This window comes from Orycteropus afer, unplaced genomic scaffold (assembly GCF_000298275.1).
Source record: "Orycteropus afer afer isolate SDZICR_OR568_19922 unplaced genomic scaffold, OryAfe1.0 scaffold00167, whole genome shotgun sequence".
Taxonomy (NCBI): Eukaryota; Metazoa; Chordata; class Mammalia; order Tubulidentata; family Orycteropodidae; genus Orycteropus; species Orycteropus afer.
In genome coordinates this window covers 4662117-4671491 of record NW_006921754.1, presented here as the reverse complement: position 1 = coordinate 4671491, position 9375 = coordinate 4662117, and positions in this window count along the sequence as shown.

Genomic DNA, 9375 nt, shown 5'->3' with positions numbered 1-9375 from the left:
AAAAACTTGCTGGCAACCATCTAGATGCAGTGATGGGTCTCTCCTCATCCAGAGCAAAGAAGAACGAAGAAAACCAAAGATATATGGAAACGGTTAGTCCAAGGGATTAGTATACCATGTGATCCTCAATCTGTATGACTATGAGACCAGAAGAACTAGATGATGTCTGGCTACCACTGTCAACCAGTCGGAGGGTGATCTATGTAGGAGATCCTGGATAGAGTGAGAAAGCAATGTGGAACAAAACTGAAAATCATTAAAAAAAAAAAAGAAAGTAACCAGGTCTGATAGAGCCTGATGGAATCCCTGAGACTATGGCCCCTAGATGCCCTTCAGGTCTGGAATTGAACCCATGCCTATAGCTTCCAGCTGAACAAGACAGGCATATGAACTGAACATTAACATTTACATTAGATGGGTTCACTCTCTGGAGAGATCAATCATGGGAGAATGAAGGGCTGTGTACGCACAGGGAGTCAGCTCAGGGGGCAACAGTGCATAATAGGGAAGGACACAGGGAAGGGCTAACTATGAGGAGGAAGTGGGAAGAGAGTTGTTGCATTGTGGGAAATTCCAGTCAATGTCATGAGACAGTGTATGTGAACTACTGTATGGAAAATGAATTTGCTCTGTAAACTTTCACACAAATCACAATAAAAATAATAATAAAAAAAAAGATTGGAGGAACAATCATTAACAACCTGCGATATGCAGATGATACAACCTTGCTTGCTGAATGTGAAGATGACTTGAAACACTTACTGAGGATGGATTATACCACAACATAAAAGAAAAATCTTCACAACTAGACCAATAAGCAGCATCACAGTAAATGGAGAGAAGATTGAAGTTGTCAAAGATTTCATATTGCTTGGTTCCACAGCTAACACCAATGGAAGCAGCAGTCAAAAAATCAGAGGACATACTGCACTGGGGATATCTGCTGCAAGGGACATCTTTAAAGTGCTGAAGAGCAAAGATGTCTGTTTGAGGACTAAGTTGCACCTAACCCAAGCCATGGTGTTTTCAGCTGCTTCATATGCATGTAAAAACTGCACAGCAAATAAAGAAGACTGAAGAAGAGTTGTTGCTTTTGAATTGTGTTGGCCAAGAATATGGAAAGTACCATGGACTGCCACCAGAACTAACAAGTATCTCCTGGAAGTGCAGTCAGGATGCTCATTGGAAGTGAGAATGAACAGACTTCATCTCACCTACTTTGCTCATGTTGTCAGAAGGGACTATTCCCTGCAGAAGGATATCATGCTTGGTAAAGTGGAGGGTCAGCAAAAATGGGAAGGCCCTCAACAAGATGGATGATACAGTGGCTGCCAAGCTGGGCTCAAGTATAGCAAAGATTGTGAGGCTGGTACAGCACCGGGTAGTGTTTTGTTCTGTCATATACAGGGTCGCTACAAGTCAGAGCCAACTTGATGGCACCAAACAACAACAACAAGGGTTATATTAAACCACTTAAAAAATATTTTATCCAAAATATTTTGTATGTTTCCAGTCAGAGGGAAGCCATTTATACCAGCTCAGCTTGCAGTGTTTTCTTATGCTCTTCTTGTGCTTTTCAATTCTGACATTAATTTCTTTTTACTAAAATATGAATTCCAACTTTTAAGTTTATTAATTTCTTTCATCTGTGTCTTTCTTATTAATTAATTTATTGTTGTTTGTTTGCTATTCTTTTTTTTTTTGCAATAACTTCTTGGATTGAAATTTTACTTTTTGGTGATTATTTTTAATTAAGTTATAAAAGCAGTTAAGGCTTTTGATTTCTCTATGAAGAATTTTTTGAGGGGATATAAGCTTTGAATATAGTTTTCTTAGTTTCTAGTTATAGCATTGTTCTATGATTGTCTTTCTTTATCTGTTTTTGTTTTTAGTTATTGAAGTTTTACTTGTGTAAAATTATTCAATAAAAGTATTATTTTTATATCATAAGGATTCTTGGGAAGAATATCTGTACAATACAATTAACATGTAGAAACAAACTGGCAGCTCTGGTAGCATAGTGCCTAAGGCATTTGACTACTAACAAGAAGGCTGGAGGTTCAAACCCACCAGCCACTCCTCGGAAGGAAGGTTGGGCAGTCCTACTTCTGTAGTGATATACTGCCTTGGAAACCCAAGGAGGGGTCGCTAGAGTCAGGTCTGACTCAATAGCACTTAACAACAACATTAAACAAACCATATTAATTAGATCATTTAGTCTTACATTATACTTATATATCTTTGGCCTAGTTGACCTATCATGGAGTAAGAGTAATATGGTGAATTTGCTTTCTTCTTTTTTTGTTCCTGAAAATTTTTCTTTTATTTAAAATATTTTTTGCTTTTTATTTTTAATTGTTATTTAAAGATTTACTTAAACTTATTTAAATATCATTGAAATATTTATTCATATGATAAATTAGTTATGGAAGTGGTGTATACAGGAGCTGTAATGGTATAAAAGGTACATTCCTATTAAATTGTCATTGTAGTTTTTATTCTGCATCATGATATATCACCTATTTCTTATTTATAGTTTTTTTTTGGCTTGAATGTACTTTTGTTATTTCAAGATTCTATAATTAAAAAAAAAATCATCCTTTATCTTTTTATGTTGGCTATTTAAATATACCCATTGCTGTGAAGTTGATTCCTACTCATAGTGACACTATAGGACCGAGTAGAACTCCCCTTTGGGTTTCCAAAGCTGTAAATCTTTACAGAAGCAGACTGCCACATCTTCCTCCTGTGGAACAGGTGGTGGGTTTGAATTTCTGATGTTTTGGTTTGTAGCAGCAGCTTAGCCACTATGCCACCAGGGCTCATTTATGTATAGTGGTTAAGATTATCAGGTCCAAAACCAGAGAGACCGTATACACATCAGGTCTGTAATTCACTTACTACATAATTCAGGGTGAGTTACTGAGACTCTTTAGTTGTCTATATTTCCTGTTGTTATCCAGTGGATTCCCACTCATGGTGATCCCATGTATTACAGAACAGAGTTGAACTCCATAGAGTTTTATAGATTGTGATCTTTATGGAAACAGATTGCCAATCCTTTCTTCTGTGGCACTGTTGGATGTGTTTGAATGACTAACCTTTTTATTAATAGCTGAGTATGAACTATTTGCGCCACTCTCCAAGAAAAAACAAAAATCCACTGCTGTTGAGTTGATTCCAACTCATAGAGACCTGATCAGACAGAGTAGAACTTCCCGACAGGATTTCCAAGGCTGAGTTAGGTTAGGTCAATCTTTATAGAGTAGCTGGCTGTGGTGGCATAGTACCTAAGGCATTTGACTGCTAACCAGAAGGTTGGCAGTTCAAACCCACCAGCCACTCCTTGGAAGGAAGATTGGGCAATCTACTTCCGTAGTGATACTGCCTCAGAAACCCAAGGAGGGGTCACACTATGAGTTGGATCCTACTCAACAGCAGTGAGTTTGCTTTGGTTTGGAATCTTTATGGACGCTGATGACAACATCTTTCTCCCCTTGAGTAGGTAGTGGGTTTGAACCACAAAACTTTAGGTTTGCATCTGAGCGCTTTAACCACTGTGCCACCCAGGTGACTTATTTGTCTGTGTACTCAGCTTTAATATGGAGATAGATGTAAAATCTACTTCATAGAATTATGACTAACATTAAATACTATACAATATATAAAGTGCTTAAACACTATATTATATAAAAATTAAACACTATATGTATAATAACACATTATTGAATCTTTTAAATTTTTATGTTCATTACTTACATATAAGAGTTCTAGTAGTATAGTGGTTAAGGTTGGAGGTTCGAACCCACCAGCTTCTCTGTGGAAGGAAAATGAGGCAGTCTGCTTCCAAGAAGTTTTATACCTTGGAAACCCAATGGGATGCTATGAGTCAGGACTGACTTGACGAAAGTGAGTTTTTGGTTTACTTACATATAATGGTTAAGAACATTAGTTCTGAAATCAGGGAGCCCATATAGAAACAAATTATGGAGGATCCTGAAATTTAGACACAGAATAATTCTGTTAATAAGTGACATTTATGTTGTAAGATAGTTCAAATTTTTGAAAGTTCTTATTTGATTATGTAAGCATTAGAAAAATTAGTTTTGAGTAGGATAGTATTGTGATAAAATAGTGGTTAAAAATAACTAATTTGGCATAGATAAGCAAGAAATCTTAAATGAGGTCAATAATAGAACTAGACAAGATCAGTTAGAAGTTTAATTTTTATATATGATGACAAGAAATATGGAAGACAGAATTGGAAAGAAATTAGAAAGATGCTAAGAAATAACAAATATACGTTGGTAAAAAGTTTTTAAGGTTTCAAAGTAAACTTTTAAAAACTAAGTCCTTCACATATCTGTACAAAAAAAAAACAAAAACACAAAACATTGCAATTGAGTTGGTTCTGACTCATAGTGACCCCTCATTGGGTTTCCAAGGCAGTAAATCTCTTACTTCTGTGGAGAAGCTGGTGGGTTTGAACCACCAACCTTCTGATTAGCAGTCAAATCCTTAGGCACTGCACCACCAGAGCTCCTTTCACGCATTTATAAACATCTCAAAATTCCTTCAAGGGAAAATAGTTTGTATTTCTATTTGAAAAGTAAAGTTTTTAAAAAAATTTATGAGCAAATAATTATTTGTTTAAAAATATACTTAAAAAATGTACATAGGACTTTCTCTTTTAGTCAAGGTAAACTAATAGGAGCCAGATTTTACCCCCATTTATTGCCTAAACAACTGAAAAAAGAGAATCATATTAAAACGTTTTCAGACAGTGGACAAGATCCCATGACTGTGATCCTGTGATGAGGGAAACAAACAAGGTGAACCCTATAATTTTACCAGTTGAAAATTTAGAGGCAATTTTCATACTGCAGTGTAAGCAGAGGAATGCAAGCAGGCTGATAGTCTTAAGTTGGAGAGAAAGAAGTCAGTGTTTGGAGAAGCTGAGTTGGCTACAATTTTCTGGACAGAGTTTTGGAGAGGTGTAAACTATAAGAAAGAATTTTAGAGATTTTCAAATGGGTCCTTGAGTCTTTGGCTGAATGGTGATTTACACACAGGAGAGGAAGCAGTCTTTGAGAAGGTCCAAGCAGCTATAATCAATCAGTCCCTGTTCCTTCCCCTCTGCTAACGTCTTTGGGCTTCAGAAGGAACCATTGCACCTTCCCCTCTGAAGGCTAATGGTTTGTCTAGATAAACAACAAGGGTAAAGAGATACAATTCTGGGCTAACAATTCCTGGCTGGCACTCCTCTTTGATTACTCCCCTATCTGACTACTCCCACCTTTGGGTGATCAGACAGAAAAACTTAAATTGCACTCTGTGCAGTGAAATATACAAAGTCTGGAATATAAAACCAGATTGAGAAGATGCTTGGGGTCTTTTGTCCACAGTGCAAAGAAAGGAGGTGCCCGTGGAAGTTTTCCATCCAGCCCAGACAATTTTTGAGCATAAACCAAAAAATCAACACAACACACTGCCCATCGAGTCGGATCTGACTCATAGCGACCCCTCCTTGGGTTTCCGAGGAGGTGTTGCTACGGAAGTTGATTGCCCAACCTTCTTTCCGAGGAGTGGCTGGTGAGTTTGAACCACCAGACTTCTGGTTAGCAGTCAAATGCCTTCGGCACTAATGTTCTCACCTTTAGCATTAGACTGAGGCTTCTTTGGACATACCCTAACAGAGCTCAGAAAACAAGACTCAAAATGATACAATTTATTACCAGGAATTAACTTGTTATTCAACTTACCTTTAATTTATATTTTAATAAGTAACACCAGAACAAAATTCAACACAATTTAAAGGAATATAACAAAATTCAGAAACTAACGTAAAACCCACAATACCAATCCCCAAACAAATTAAAATTAAACATTTTCTGCAGATTATCAGAAAATATGACCCTACTAATAGGAGAAAAGTCATTTTATAGAAATAGATTGAGAAATGGCAGAGATGATGAAACTAGCAAGCATGTATAAACAACACTTATAAATATGACCTATACACTCAAGAAGGTAGAGCAAAACATGAAATGATAAGAAAAATACAAAATATACGAGGTCTCATGGAATTCTAGAGATGAAAAATACAGTATCTGAGATGAAAAATTCACTATATGGAATTAAGAATTGACTAGGCACTGGAGAAGAAAAAAATCAGTGAACTTGAAGACATAGCAACAGACTCCATCCATAATGAAGCACAAAAATAAATTATTAAAAACAAAATAATATTTTTAGAGTCAATGACTAGTAGGACAATATCTCACAGTCTAATATATGTGTAGTTGAAATCTCAGAGGAATTGAGGAGAATCAAGAAAGTATTTGAATAATTAATGGCTAAAAAGTTTACAAGCTTAATGAAATCTGTAAACCCATTGACCCAAGAAGCTCATTAAAAATTAATCAGGAAACCTTAAAGAAAACCATGGCAAAACAAATCATAAATCAGTTTATACAAAAACAAGATGATGGGAAAATATTAATAGAGAAAAACCCATGTTACAAAGGGACAAATCTAAGAATAACAGCAGACTTCTCATCAGCAACAGGACAAACCAGAAGACAGTGGAGCAACATTTTCAAAGAAAACCCTGTTAATATAGAATCTTTAGCCAGTGAAAATATGTTTCAAATACAAAAGTAAAATAAACTTATAAGATTAATGGAGCTGATATAATCCATTACCAGCAAGTATATACAATAAGGAGTGTTAAAGGAACATTTTCAGGTAAAAGCAAAAATGATGTCAGAAGGAAATTTAGATTTACATTAAGGATTTAAAAGTGCCTGAAATGATGAATAGATGGATACACAGACACACACACACGATATTTTAATTCATGTTTTAATCTTTTTTTAAAAAATGAGCATCAATTCAATCAATGTGTTGTAGAGTTTAAAGCATTTTTAGAATAAAATGCATGACAAAATAGCAAGAAGAGTGGAAATGGAATTACATATTTTTATGGTTTGTAGGTGCCAAGCCATGGTATTTTCAGTTGCCCCATATGCATATGAAAGCTAGACAATAAATAGGGAAGAATGAAGAAGAGTTGGTGCCTTTGAATTGTGTTGGTGAAGAATACTGAAAATACCATAGACTGCCAGAAGAATGAACCAATCTGTCCTGGAAGAAGTGCAGCTAGAATGCTCCTTGGAAGTGAGAATGGCCAGACTTTGTCTCTTGTACTTTGGTCATGTTGTCCGAAGGGACCATTCCTTGGAGAAGGATATCATGCTTAGTATAGTAGAGGGTCAGTGAAAAAGGGGAAGACCCTCAAAGAGATGGACTGATACAATGACTGCAAGGATGAGTTCAAACATATCAAGCATTGTGCGGATGGTGCAGAACCAAGCAGTGTTTCGTTCTGTTATACATAGGATTGCTATGAGTCAGAACTGATCTGACAGCACCTAATAACTATTATTGTATATATATATATATATATATAGTACATGTATCTGTTCTTGTCCTGGCTCTCACTTCTTTAGGATTGTTGTTGTTGTTATGTGCCATTGAGTTGGACCCCACTCATAGTGACCCCTCCTTGGGTTTCCGAGGCAGTATCACTATGGAAGTAGATTGTCCCATCTTCCTTCTGAGGAGTGGCTGGTGGGTTTGAAATGCTAGCTTTCTGGTTAGCAGTCAAGTGTCTTAGGCACTATGCTACCAGAAACTTAATAATAATAACACTAGAGGGTAAAATGGATAAATCAATGATCACATTAAGGAGCAGCAGTGGTACACTGGTTGAGTGCTTAACTGCTAACTGAAGGTTGGCTGTTTGAACCCACCCAGCACCTCTGCAGAAGAGACCTGGCAATCTGCTTGCAACAAGGGCATAGGGAAGACATCTGACTTCCTCTGACTTCACATGAGAGATGAAGATCAATAGCAACAGCCCAGTGCTGATTCTTATGATGTAGCAGTCAGACATGCCACCACCCTCCAAACTTTTTGCCAATTCAGGCACTACCATCCCTCCCATGGCACTTTCTTCTTTGCTTGGTTCAGTAATTAATTGCAGTGGCCGCACAGGACCCACAGACAATGACCATGATAATGTAGTTTATTAGGGATGTAACAGTTTACAGTTCAGGATCAGAAGCAACTTGGAATACAGTTCTTCAATCAGGATAGTGTTCTTCTCAGCTGTGCCATACGCATGTTTCTCTCTAGCCTCAACCTTTGCCCTGCTTGGGTAAGTGTAACAAAGCTGTTTCAGCTCTGCCGATAGGTGCCCGGAGAAGAGCTCCACTCTGCCAGCAAGCCTCCAAAGACACTCTGTTTATTTAATCAGTGGGCCAGGAAACCCTCTGCTGTCTTGTGCCAGTCTTTTGGTTCTATTGATTCTCCTGCCACCACTTATCTGACACACTTCTGGCTGTCTCTGCTGTCATAGCTGTTTGTCTCCTAGATTGAGGAAGTTCGGCACAGGAATTGGGGATCGAAAGGATGCACTCCACTCCTAGCTCTTCTTTCTTGATGGTAGCGAGATACCCCTTTCTCCTCTGGAATGACTCACTTGAAGCCTAGTGGATGACAAAAGTGACCAATCCTCACAACAGGGTTCCATGCACTTTATTTGCATGCTCCCATACTCACAAAAGTATGATGTACCTTATTTGTATTATTAGCAAGCTGTTCAATCCCCTTGGTGGGCCACAGACATCTCACATTTGCAATTGTACCACCCAGTCTTCAGATGAGAGTCACAAAGACCCTGGCTAGAAGGACCATATTAAGTAATTTACTGCACAACACTACTCCTGTAAAGATTAAAAAAAATAAAACTTACTGCCATAGAGTCAGATCTGACTCATAGTGATGCCTCCTTGGGTTTCCAAGGCTGTATCTCTATGGAAGTAATCCTATGGGGGAGTTCTACTTAGTCATATGGCATTGTTATGAGTTGGAATGGACTTGAGAGCATACGACAACAGCATCACACATAAAAATAGCAAAACTAATACTTGTGGATCGTAAGAATACACAGGAAATAAACTTGAATAATGAAAACACTCAACTGATCCAAAAAAAGGAAGTAAAAAAAAAAAATGGAGAAAAGAAAAGAAAGAATAGATAGGACAAATAAAAAACAAATGGAAAAATGATAGATTTAAAACTAAGAGCTCCTTATCAATAGTCACAATACATTAAATTATTTAAACAATTTATTTAAAACACAGAGATTGTCAGATTGGATGAAAAAAAAAGCAACTACCAATTATGTGCTACCTACAATATATGCTGGAAGAACTGACTGGAAGAGATCCATATTTGTGCCCATTCCAAAGAAAGGTGATCCCACAGAATGTAGAAATTATAGAACAATATCACTAATATCACATGCAA